The 13,896-nt window shown below is 39.4% G+C and overlaps 1 long non-coding RNA gene across 2 annotated transcripts in view; it reads left to right on the top strand.

Annotated features, from left to right (window-relative positions):
* Positions 1-474: 474 nt before the first annotated feature.
* The window catches only part of LOC110207486 (uncharacterized), a 41,597-nt gene continuing 28,175 nt past the window's right edge, over positions 475-13,896 (top strand). For both annotated transcript variants that reach the window (XR_002324180.1, XR_002324181.1), the window contains exon 1: positions 475-770. This is a non-coding gene — a long non-coding RNA (uncharacterized LOC110207486). The remainder of the gene's footprint in view (positions 771-13,896) is intronic.

Raw genomic sequence — 13,896 nt, forward strand, 5'->3', positions numbered from 1 at the left:
CTCAGCCTGCAAATCTCTGGTTAAGTACAGCCCTACTTGCCGATTTTATCTCTAGAAACTCTCTGACGTCTCTGCAATGACCATTATGTTCTGGCCTAGTGAGATGCTTTGCATAGAACTAACATTAGCTAAGGTCACTTCGGCTCCTGCCCTTTAGATACAACAGAAAATCTTTCGTTAAAGGTATCAAGCAGTTCTTGTAACAGCTGGAGCTTACCACTGAGCTCCCTATCTCTGCTCCCTGGGTGGGAGATTTCAGATCTTGATTGACGTTGCTTGGGGTTATTTAGGTCCAAAGTTTCAAGGCTGGTAACTCTGATTCATGTTTGTCATTTTCTTTGGAAATGTTTGATCCCTCTTACTCCTGTACTTTTGATACCAGACTCAATAAACACACTAAGCAAACAAACAAAACCAAAAATTCAATAAATCCCTTCAATTCTGAGTAATGTTAAAAAATCCAAAATCCATGCCTTCTGACCCATTAATTGACGATACTCCCAGTGCTGCCCTCTGAAAGAAAAAGGAAAACAGCAGCACCAGAAAGGAGGATTTGCAGCCAAAACCTTGGTTGAGCCCCTTTCTCCAAGGTAGGAAAGAAATTGGCTTCTCCAAGCTCTGTGTTTGGAAATGGGCATGAATGGATAAGGCTAAGTGTATAAGGCATCTGTGATGGTATTCTCCTCTTTGAAGCTTCAAGCCTTGTCACTCCTGTCCAGTTGTCTTTGGAGAAAAAAAGCAACAACAAAATCAGTCAATTAGGAAGACTGGTAAGTTCTTTTTCTTTTGCATTTCTTCCATGTCTTATCTTAAAAACATGAGATGGATCCTGGTGGAAGAAAAGTGGAAGAGATTCATTACTTTACAGAAGTTGTCATCACACAGATGAAATCTCCATTGGTTGCCTGGGTGAAAACAAAGATGAGAACCCAGTTCTCCACCTATGTCAGACTTATTGGACCCTACCTAGGATTTAGAGTTGGAAGGGTCCTAAGAGGTGATTTAGTCTTATAGGGGAGGAAAGTGAGGCCCAGAATGAGGAAGGGTCTCTCCCACCCAAGATCATGCAGGCAGTAGGTGGCAGCCAGGATTCAACCCATTCTTCTCACTTCCGATTCAGTGAATATTCTTCTACCTAAATCACAAGGCCTCCTACTGAAAAGCATTTGTTCAGAGGACACGGGGACATATAGTGCAGATAATGATAAAATAGAAAAGAGAGTTTCATATATTTAAGAATTTGGCTCTGCACTATAGAAAACTCCCAGGTCCCCCTCCCCCACCTTTTTTTGGCAATTGGGGTTAAGTGACTTGCCCAGAGCCACGCAGTTAGTAAGTGTTATGTGTCTGAGGCTCTATTTGAACTCAGGTTCTCCTGACTTCAGGGCTGGTGCTCTATCCACTGTGCCATCTAGGCTGCCCCTCCAGGTCCCCTTCAAACCATAGCTTTTCTCTTCCTAAATTTCACCAAGGTTTAGTTTATAATGGGAAGTAGTGTGATCAGTGAAAGACACTAGCTGCATTATTTCTCATCTCCAGTATTAACAAGAACCCTGCAATTAAAACTCATTTCTGATTGTGAATAGAAAACACCTTACTTTCCCTCCTCAGGTTTTTCAGATGCTCCCTTTTCTCAAGCTCTTTCTTCCCTGTTGAATAAGATTGATTTAAATTCAATTAACATTTATTAAGCCCCAAGTATGTGACATGAGTTTACATTAAACTGGGGGAAATATTATATGTATATGAATATGAATATATGAATAATTATATATTAATAAGAAATACAGTGTATATACAAAGATATACCAAAACCTGGGGATGGTGGTGGGGTTAGGGAAAGGCCAGAAGTAGAAGGGCACCTAATCTGTGCTTTGAGGGAAGCTAGAGATTCTAAAAGAGAAACTAGGTGGCAGAATGAATAAAGTGCTGGGCCTATAGTCAGAAAGATGTGAGTTCAAATCTGGCCTCAGACACTTACTAGTTCTGTGACCGTAGGCAAGCTTTTTAATCCTGCTTGCTTCAGTTTCCTCATCTCAGAAATGAGCTGGAGAAGGAAATGGCAAACCACCCCAGTGTATTTGCCAAGAAAACCTCAAAAAGGATCGCAAAGAATCAGATACAACTGAATCGCCTAAACAACACCAGAGTTAGAGATGAGGGCAGAAACATTCCATGAATAAGGTGGAGGGGAGATGGGTAGTAAAGGGCAAACAACTTGTACAGAGGTGGGAAATGTGTATGTGTATGTACACATAATATACACATTATGCGTAGGGTATTAAGAGCAGATCTCTAAATTGAGCGCTATATATATATCACATATGTTTGACTGATACATATGTATGTGTGTATATCTATATATACATATATGTGTATGTATGTATACATATATACTGCTATATGTATGTAAATATAATAATAAATATATATTCAATGTGTAATACATATTATATAATAATAAGATATATAATAATAAAATAAATATATGATAAATATATAAAAATAAGTATATAAACATATAAAATATATGAAAAAAGTAAGAAAGGTTGATGGGATCCATATTATGGAAGGTTTTAAATGCTAGGTTAAGGATTTTATATTTTATCCTGGAAGCAATAGGTAATCGCTACAGATTTCTTAATAGATGAGGAACATGTCATAGGACCATCATTCCCATCTTATTCAAATTCTATCCATCACTCAAGGTCCTGTTCAATTCCCACCTTCTTCAGCAAGGTTTCCCAGACTATTCCAGGCCACACTCATATCACTCAGGTCTAATTTCTTTCAATGTTCATCACCTATGCCCAGTGTTTCAGATTTAAAAAAAAAAAATACATATATTGTGATAGCCCAGTACTCTATCCACTGAGCCACCTAGTGAAAAAGAGCTGGGATTTGAACCCAGGTCTTCTCACGCTAAATCTAGCATTCCTTCTACACTGTACCTAACTGCTTCATCACCCTCTCATTACAGTATCTTTTCTTCTACCGTTGACCATTTTCTAGAATGGGCTGGCAGCTCTTTCAAATCTTCTATTTACTGTATTCCCATTCCAGAATTCACTCTTTCTATCAAAGGAGGAAAGGGGAGGGGAGTAATGTTAATGACCAAGTACAGAGCACGCTTTTGTTTTGTTTTACTCTGGCTTTTTTGGGGGGTGAGGTGACTAGTTTTACAGCAGGTACCATAATCTTTTGCTAAAAGAAACTACTAATTTTACTTGCCTCAAGTTAAATTCTAGTTAACTGGCAAGTGGAATTAAAAACATTCATATGTAGTGAGAGTTTAATGGGCTCACACCTTACTCACCATAAAGCCAGTACTCCATTCCCCGGCTATATCCTTTAAAATGTTTCAGAGCAATTTACTGATGTAACCAATTAGACTACATAAGAGGTAAGACTTAGGAAACCTTTCAGAATGAATCTCCTTTCTTTGGCCAACTGCAGACCCAGTAACCAAGCTAAGATTTGCAAGTTCAGAAACATACATATGCGCGCATGCGCGCACGCACGCACACACACACACACACACACAACACACACACACACACACACACACACATACACAGGGCTATCCTCAAAGTTGACCCTAAATTCTTTGTTAACCCCCAAATGGTGAAATTTGGCCTCCACTAGCACTGAGAATAATGTTACCAAATTAGCAGGCAATCCAGAACCTTCCCTCCCTTTTCTCATTTGTGTCTGGTTACCTTTGACAGGGAATGACCATTGGCAGAGGTCAGAGGTGGCAAATAGCATGATTCTAACATCTTCATAAATGAGAAGCAGACAAAAATATGGTTTTTATGGTTTCTCCCATTCTTTGAATCTTTCTATTTTTAATTAAAGATGGAGACCTCAATCCTACTTGGAGATCATTTAGCTCTTGGTTTTGCTTAGATGTTTTCATTTCCAATGCCAGTCAGGAAATATTTAAGACTTTTGCTCAAGGAAAAGCTTTGGAATATCATATTGGCAGATCCCATACTAGCTGCCCCCTACAAACTTTTTTTTTTCAACTTTGGGTCATTGTTTCCTGGGTAGTGGAGAATACTGGGAGACTATCATAATAGTCTAATGTTGGCCTCCCTGCCACAAGTCTCTCCCCATTCCACTCAATTCTTCACTCATTTGTCAAAATAATTCCCTGAAGTATGGATGTGACTGTGTCATTGCCATCACCTCCTTCATCACCCTCCCCAGTCAAAAAATTTTAGTGACTCCCTATTTCCTCTGAGATCAAACATAAAATCCTCTGACACTCAACATCCCCTTAAACACTCTGTGATTCAATATTATCCCCTTTGCTGCTCCTCAAACAAGCCACTCCATTTCTTGGGTCCTGGCATCTTTTCTGGCTGTTCTTCTTGCTCAGAATGCTCCCTTCTCATCTCTGCCTTCCCAACTCCTTCCAAGTCCCACCTAAAATTCCCCCTTCTAAAAGAAGGCTTTCACAGTTTCCATTAATGCTAGTGCCTTCTCTCTGTTGATTATCCTTATGTATCTTGTTTGTACACAGTTGTTTACAAGCTGTCTCCTCCATCAGACCTCGAGCACCTTGAGAGCTGGGACTGTCTTTTGCTTTTCTTTGTATCCCCAGTACTTAGCACAGTGCCTGGTACATAGTAGCCACTTAATAAATATTTATTGACTGACTGCTTTTCCCTGAGATGGTCAGTTTGCTGCAAGGAGAAACCCGCTAAGTTAGTCAGCAAGAGTTCCTTAAGTGTTTACTATGATACAAAGAAAGGTGAAAACCTTATCCCTGCTCACAAGAAGCTTGTGTTCCAAAAGAAGATACAACATTTAAACAACTATGTGCCTACAAAATACATACATACTGTTTTGTTTATTGTTTAGTCATTCTTCAGTCATGTCCTAGTGTTTGTGACCCCTTTTGGGGTTTTCTTGGCAAAGACACTCGAGTGCCTTGCCATTTTCTTCTCCAGCTCATTTTACAGATGAGGAAACTGAGGCAAAGAGGGTCAAGTGACTTGTCCAGAGTCACACAGCTAGTAAGTGTCTGAGGCCAGATTTGAACTCAGGTATTCCTGACTGCAGGCCTGGCTCTTTGTCTACTGTGCCACCTAGCTGCCCACATACATGGTGGATGGACATTAATCTTAGAGAGAAGGCACTAGCACTGGGAAAAGTAGAGGGGATTGGGAAAGGCCTGCATGAAGTGCCATTTGAGCTCAATCCATTAATTAATAATCCAGCAAAGGAGACTGAGAAGGAATGCCCAGGTAGACAGAAGAATCAGGACAGAGTGGTGTCCTGATAACTCAGAGAGAAGAGAATTATCAAGAGAGAGCAATCAACAGTATCAGAGACTGCAGAAAGGTCAAGGAGAAGGAGGATTGAGAAATGCCCATTAGATTTCACAACTAAGAGAATATTAGTAACTTTTGAGCTGAGTGTTGAAGGAAACTAAGGGAGGGTCACAAAGTCACCAAACATACTTTGAAAGAGGGAGAAAGCCCTTTTCAGATTAAGGTGACCTCTGATTTTGAGAGGCAGAAAGAGGGTTGAGCTTAGCAGCTAAAGTACTGGGTTCAAGTTTTAGCTTTTCAACTTGATAGCCTTATGTCAAGCAAGCTAAAATGAGAATAATGGAATTACTGACCTCCCTGTCAGGTTTTAAGGGATGTTGCTGTTAGGCATATATGCCAAGGACATCAAAGTTTAAAAAAAGAGATGCCAGTATATTGATAGCAGCACTTATTGTGATAGCAAAGAATTGGAAAAAAAAGTAAATGTCCACTAGGTTGGCTGATAGCAAAACAAAATGGTACATAAATATAATGGAATATTACTGCACATAAGAAACGATAAATATGATTAATGCAGAAAAAATCCTAGGAAGACATATGAACTGATACAAAGAGAAGTAAAACAGCACCAGGAAAACAATATACACAGTGCCTATGACAATGTAAATGGAAAGTGCAACAGCAAGAAAACTGAGACTGTATATGGTGTGATATAACTGGGCTTGAGTTTAAGAAAGGGATATTCAAATGTTCTTCTTCCTCTTGTTTGCGAGAAGAGGGGCAATGGTGGCAGAGTCCTGACTTAACTGTCAGACCTAATATGTTGATTAGTTTGGCTAAATTGCAACCAACAATTCTTTGTTATAAGGGATGGCTCTCTGAGTGGGGCAAAGGGGAAGAATATATTAGGAAATTAAGATAATATAAAAACAAAATGCCTACAATGCTTTTCCTATATTCTTATTTCCTTTATGAATCCTGAAGTTCCTCCTTCTTAGTAGTCCTTCTAAAAAAATAGGTACATAGAAACAGTTCTACGATTCTTTTTTTTTTTTTTTTTGGTGAGGCAATCAGGGTTAAGTGCCTTGCTCAGGGTTACACAACTAGTGTCAAGTGTCTGAGGCCAGATGTGAACTCAGATCCTCCTGACTCTAGGGCCGCTGCTCTATCCACTGCACCACCTAAATGCCTCTAGTTCTATGATTCTTTAGAAGAATAAGAATTAATATTTTGGAAGAGCTAGTCAACCTTTCAACATCTCACATATGTTTTATAATGAAGGAATATGGTCAGTAAAGACAAGATGGTGGAGTAGCAGGAAGAAATATAGCCCAGCTCCTCCTCCACAAAAATATAGAAAACTCATCAGACCAAGTCCTAACTGGAAAATACAGAGAAAAAAAACACAGTGAGTCACTTTTTTCCAGTCCAGGTTGACATAGGAAGACAAAGAGTTGGTAGGATAGCAACTGGCCAGGAGTCCACAGTGCCCAGAGACAGAAAAAGGACTGATTTTGCCCAAGGGTAAGGCAATGTCATAGACCCATACCTAGTCACCAAAACCTGGTGATAGGAGCAAGAACAGATGCAAACCTGTATCTCTGTCAGTTATTACCCATATACTGGCTCTCAGATTCCTGGTGAACTGCAGAGAATACCCATGCCCTAGAGTGCCAATCTCAGGTAGAGAATAGTAAAGGGCCCTAGGTTGTGTACTAAGCAAGAAACAAGTTCAGAAACAAACAGTAGCTGTGCGGCTGTGACTCCAGGAACCAAGCAGGGTCTCAACTCCAGCCTTTAGCCCAGTCTGAAGCCTGTGGTAGAATAACTAGGGTAGAATTCCAGACCAAAGAAGAGCCTGTAGTTCAGTTGCTCTGACCCTGCAGCTGACTGATATTGCCAAACAGAGACAGGACCGTAGTATTATTGTTCAGACCTAAACCTGGGTCAGGAACTTGCTAAACTCAGACCAGAAGGGCAATGATCAGACTTCCCACAGATTAAATCACTTCGGGAGTGCTGACAGCTAGCAGGTATACAGATTGAGCTATCCCAGAGATCCTTTGAAAAACTAAGAAACTCTGATCAACACAATGATCAAATACAGAGGACTTGAGATGAAACATGGTACCTTCCTTCTGATAGAGAGGTGATGGATTCAGAGTTTAGTTTGAGACTTTTTGGGGACATAGTCCATGCCAAACTTTGCTTTGTTTGATTATATATATTTGTGAGGGAGGTGGACGGATAGAGGGGAGAGATAGAATGTAGGTCTAAAAATAAAATTTAATTTTAAAGATAATGAAGCAATATCAAATACACATGTAATATTGCTAAAATATCAAGGGTCTTCCCCCAGCCCACTTCTCTTTCATTTTTGTTTTCTTTTTGTTGAAGGAACTGTCATCCTTCTATTAACCTCTGCATACCACCTCACTTTTGAAGTTTGTCTCCCCAGGGCCTAGTACATAATAGGGACAAGGACTGGTCCTATGACTACATTAGTATATGGATCTTGCAGATGAGGAAACTCTCTTTACTAAAGCAAATGGGAACCTTCTCTGCAACTTATAGTCTTAGAGCATTGAGGAATTAAATTATTTGATCAGCGTCATATGGCCAATATGTGTCAGAGGCAGGACTTGATGATCCCAGGTCTTCCTGGTCCCCAAACCTGATCTCTATCCACTATGACATGCTGCCTCTAGTACATAACAACTATTTATTAAATGCTGGTTGGAATGAATGGGTTGGATTAAAAACAAAGTTTATTTTTATTAACAAAGAGAGGTAAAATTTGTTCTGCTTGGCCACAAGGAACAAAAAGAGCAGAGGTTAGAAGTTTCAGGGAAGGCAGTTCGGGCTAAAGGAAAGGAAAGTCCTCCTAACCATCAAAGTTGTCCAAAAATGGAATGAGGGGCTTTGGGATGTAGAAAACATTACTAGAGGATTTTAAGTAGAGTTTGCACTACCACTTAGGATCATAGGACAGCATCAAGAGATTAGTGTCCAACTAGGAACTGGACCAGGCGCCCTTTGGTTCCATTGCCAACCCTGAGGTTTTCTGGTGTCAGCATGATATGACTAAGAAGTGATATTGTGTACAGCAAGAACTGACCTTGAAGCCAGAAAACCTAGGTGGCTGTGTAACCCTGGTCAAATCATTTAACCTCTCAGTCTAGACAATTCATTCAGATTATGAATTGTAGAGAAGGTGATGGCCATTGACAGGGAGTTTCTTCATTCAGGAGATCCCAACGTCAATGAAGCCACAGATTTTATCCCTACTATAACATATATACTTACATATGTACATGTTGTTTCCTCTGGTAGAATGTGAGCAACTTGAGGGTTCAGATTGTTTCCTTTTTATCTTTAACAAAGTACCTGGCACATAATAGGCAATTTAGAAATGTTTATTGATTAGGTAGTTGAAACAGATGCTTATAAGGGCTTTGTACCTTGATATGAAGGAATAGTTCTCTTTCTGTCTCAGGTACTCTATTTGATAACATTATATAGAAATAACATAACAAGCTTCTTTGGGGGTTATAGGTAAATAAAACAAGGATCTATCCCAAGTCTCAGCTCAGGCAATTGTATAATTTGTGGAAAACAGTTCACAACATGGAATCAGCAATACTACAATCCTTGGTATGACTACAAGTAAAAACATCTCAAAAATGTTTCACATACAGATTTGCAGAGAAGTATTTAGTCTGGTCAATTATCTTTTATTTTTTGGTTGTTTTTGTTTGCTTGTGAAAAATGAAAACTCAGTATTAGTTGCACTTAAGCTGACTTCAGGATTATATCCCCCAGAAGAATTTTGAAGATTAACATTAAAAAAGGGTGTGCAAAACACCCTTTCAAAATGTCCTGGGAAAGGAAAATAAATGCAGGTGACGTGCTGATCAGATTTCACTGTCCTTTTGAGAACTATCGAAAATTATACTATGTAGAAAACAGTTTTCCATAAAGAGAATTCTGCACAAATTTGAGCATCTAATTGTATATGAAAGCAAATGAATTTGGACTGCAGTATGAGTCTGGGTAATCTGAATCAATTCTCATCAAGTTTACAGTATTTGTGGTTCTTTGGGAAAATACACACACGCAAACACACACACACAAACACACAAGAATGTTGATTACCTTACCTTGGAACTCTGGGGGCTTGTGGGCAATTCCAGCAATGGCATAATTATTCTATGTTGATATTAACCTCATGAGCTGGGATACCATAGTTGGGAATTTGATACTGTACTCGGTTTTACCAAATAACGCAATAATAGTTGAGTTAGGAAAGGAGGGATGAGGTTGAAAGAGCATGGGGGACTAATGGGATTTTTTTATATATAGGGGGCACAGTAAAAAACCAAAAAGGACTGAATAGTGTTTCAGGGACCAAGAATCAGATATACTTTTGGTAAAATTAGGAACAGAAAAAGAATGAAATGATTAAAGACAGAAATAAGATGTTGGTTGTTCAAGATAACAATATGTAACTATAATCAATTCTAAGAAAAAAATACTGAGATGGTATCCTAAGCATAAATTACATAACATTCATTATTTAGACTGTGTTCACATCTTTAAAAAATAGAAGTTTGGGTTAATATAGCTCTTCATGTTTACAAAAGGAATTATATTTAATGCTATTTTATCTTCAGTTCATTCCAGAACTTTGGACTCGCATAGACTAGCTTAATCTTGGAAGTTTAGCATAATTATCTCTTTGGATCATTCCCCCACCTAAGGATTCCCCTAGTGATATCAGAATTTGGCTAATTTTACACTCATATGAGGATCTGCAATTCCTTTGTAAGTACCACACTAACCAGACATTTAACATATTGTTGTCGTTAAGTCATTTTTCTGTTATGTCTGACTCTCTGTAAACTCATTTGAGGTTTTCTTGCAGAGATACAGGAGCAATTTGGCATTTTCTTCTCCAACTCATTTTACAGTTGAGGAAACTGAGGCAAACAGGATTAAGTGACTTGCTAGTAAGTATCTGAAGCTGGATTTGAACTCAGGAAGATGAGTCTTTCTGGTTCCAAGCCCAGTGCTCTAGGCAGTGCACCACCTAGCTGCCCCGACATAGAACAAAGAACATGGTACAAATTTATTGTATATAATAAGGAATAGAGAAAGAACTCAGGCCTAAATCCATAGAAAACAATCTTTTCTGACAGGTCTCAGCATCCCCAGAAACTTATATGCTCCAGGCTAATAGTACTACCCTAGGGCTGATTCTTCTCTACCCTTTCCCCTTCATATAAATACAACTGGGATAGAAGTCTGGGTTACTAAAGTCAAGCAACCCGTCTCCTTTGGTGAGACCCAGGAATCTATATAATAACTACAGACAGAGCACCAGACATGGGTTGAGATCCACCATCCCCAATCCCCCAAGAAGAGAAAGAAATGTAGGCTATCAGTGGGGACCAGCAATCTTGCTGCAACCACAAATATATATGTTACAGTCATGTCTAGGCTTTGATGAAAGTGCTATTATTTCCATTTCATGGAGATGGAAACTGAGGCTTCAAAAAGTCAAATGATTTGCCCAGAGTCACCAGCCAATAAGTACCTGTGATAAGTTTCAAACCCAGCTCTTCTGGTTTCAAGTCCAGCCTTCTTTCCACTGTAGTAGGAACCTAATCTCAGCCAAGACTATCATTTGCCAACATTCATGACCTAAGTACAATTTCTTACTTAAGCTAATCCATGGTAATCCTTCATATAAAATGTTATTGATTATATAATAGAATCACAATTCAAGAAATTGTTGCCTGTACTTCCCAGCTATCCAAATTGCATATTTTGTCAACAAGCATTTATAAAGCACCTACTAAGTTCTAGACACTGTGATAAGTATGGGGTATACAGAGAAAGGCAAAAACAGTCCCCACTCTCAAGGAACTCACAGTCTAAAAGGAGAAACAACATGCTAACAATTATGTACAAACAAAGCATATGACAATTCTGACAAATTCGAATAAGAAGAAAAATTTGAAATAATCAACAGAGAGAAGGAAATAGCATTATGGGGTATGAGGAAAGGCTTGTTCTAGAAGGTAGGATTTTAACTAGGACCTGAAGGAATTTGGGGAAGCTAGGAGGTAGAGATGTGAAAAGTAGAGATTCCAGATATCAGTGACAGTCAGTAAAAATGTTGTGAGGAGCAGCAAGGAAACCAATGACATTGGATCATAGGATTCATGGAAGGCAGTTAAGCATAAGAAAACTGGACAAATAAGTGTGTCTATGTACATGTGGGTATGTGTCTGGTGTATTTTTAAAAAGACATGTATATCTATCTATCTATCTATCTATCTATCTATCTGTCTATCTATCTTTACACACATACACGTGCACACACACACACATATACATTCATATACATATATATCTTTTTTATCTCTACATCCATCTGTCTATATTAATCCATGTTTACCTCAAGGAATCTGTGATCGCACCAATGTGGCTACTTCTTTCAATGGTGCAGACCACAACACATCAATCGAAATGAATACCTGATAAACCTGTATGACTTTTAGCCATGTCATTCCATAAATTATAGATAGGAGGTTCACCCAACATTCTGGAATGGGACGTTGTTTAGATCTCTTGACGTTGCGTGCATACCAATGGAATATATGAGCTAGCCTTCAATTATCCCTCAATCTTGAATCATAACCAAAATACCTCCTTTGGCAGTCATACACTTCTCTGATGATATCCTTTACTCCACTTCTCCTGTGATGTGTCTTTGTTTCAGGGAGGTGCTTGAGATCATTAAAAGCAATGTGCAGTTTCCCAAAGATAATTCATTCCTCTTTCCTTCTCCTCTTCAAATATGGGCTCACTTCATTGTCAATCTGTATCTGAATACAATCATAGAGCATAACCAGCTCTATGAGTTGTCCATCCAAATGAACACCATAATTTGAACAACAGGAGTTCTTCACCCACTTTTTTTCCTCCAATGATGGGCTGGATAATTGTGGATTTCATTTAGAGGCTCTACTAGTTTCCAGGTTTTGATGCAATCAAAATAATATCACCTGCAAATGAGAACATCAAGAAGGCCTCACCATCTACAGGGATTCATTCTTCCATTTAGACTCTAGTCATCCTCCAGAACAGAAGTAAATTATATTATTATTACTATTATTTTTACTTTTAAAGACTGACTTCCCCCATCTCAACCAGGCTGGAAGGTTAGGGAGTACTCATGGGCTTGATTTTATTAATGACTGGTGTGAAAACTTTGAACTCCATTTTCGACCTGGGATGGCTCACCCCTCTTTAAGCAGCCTGGTGGTCCCACAACTCAACATATGAATGTCAAATAGTGAAGACGCATGATCAGCTTATCCTGAGAAGCTCAGAACCCCTGAGCTCAAGTGATTCCACCAGCCTCAGCCTATTCATCAACAAGGACTACAGTTGGGTGCCATCATATCCAGCCAAATTACCTTTGATGGACATATACATCTCTGTTTTATGTTTCATAGTCAACTGTGATTATTTGTATCTTTTGCCCACATTAATACCAATCTTCTATCATCACTAAAAAAGTAGGAATGGGAGGCAGAGCCAAGATGGTAGAGTAAAAGCAGTGACTTGCTTGAGCTCTCCCCCAAACCCCTCCAAATACCTATAAAGAATCATTCTAAACAAATTCTAAAGTAGCAAAACCCACAAAAAGACAAAGTGAAACAAATTACCAGCCCAAGACAACCTGGATGGTTGATGGGAAAGGTCTGTTGTGCCTGGCTAGGAGAAGAGCATAGCTCAGAATGGGCTGTGCAGGAAAAGGCAGGCCCGACAAACCTGGAGCAGGCCTCAGGAGACTGAATCACTGGCAGCTGTACCATTTTCCAGACTTTTCAACCCACAAACACCAAAGACAACTCAGAAGGTCAGTAGGAAAGGTCTGTTGAACCTGGGTGAGAGATGAGCGTGGTTTGGCACCAACTCTGTGGGGGATGGAGTGGCTGATCAGAGGGAAATTGCATGGATCTCTTTGCTAGCATTGAGGCAGGATTCTCTTGCTTTGCCTGTGCTTGGATCTGGGTCACAGTCCTGAGTGGCAGTCCTGGTGCAAGGAGGAGCACTGGTGTGGAGGAGCTTGTGACAGCAGTGCAGAGTGAACCCTCCTCACAGTTCCAAGGCAGAAAAGAGTGCTTGTGGTCAGTCATAGACCAGAGCACAGGCCAGGAAAGGAGAAAACAAATCTCCTTTGAACATGCCACTTTGGAAGAACAGAAAATTTATAGGTCCTTAGAAGTATCTCTGAAAACAGCTGCACAAAACCCCTAAAGCTTGGGACAATACACCCTCCACACTGGAAGCAGAGACTTTCCTTAACAAAGAGTTTAAAAATGAAGTAATTCACTGGGAGCGTGAGCAAACAGTGGAAAAAATGTCAGACTATAGAATCTTACTTTGGTGACAAAGAAGATCAAACATACAATCAGAAGACAACAAAGTCAGAGCTCCTACATCCAAAGCCTCCAAGAAAAACTATGAATTGATCTCAGGCCATGGATGAGCTCAAAAAGATTTTGAAAAGCAAATAAGAGAAGTAAAGGAAAAATTT

This window comes from Phascolarctos cinereus, unplaced genomic scaffold, assembly GCF_003287225.1.
Source record: "Phascolarctos cinereus isolate Bilbo 61053 unplaced genomic scaffold, phaCin_HiC Scaffold_2;HRSCAF=192, whole genome shotgun sequence".
Taxonomy (NCBI): domain Eukaryota; kingdom Metazoa; phylum Chordata; class Mammalia; order Diprotodontia; family Phascolarctidae; genus Phascolarctos; species Phascolarctos cinereus.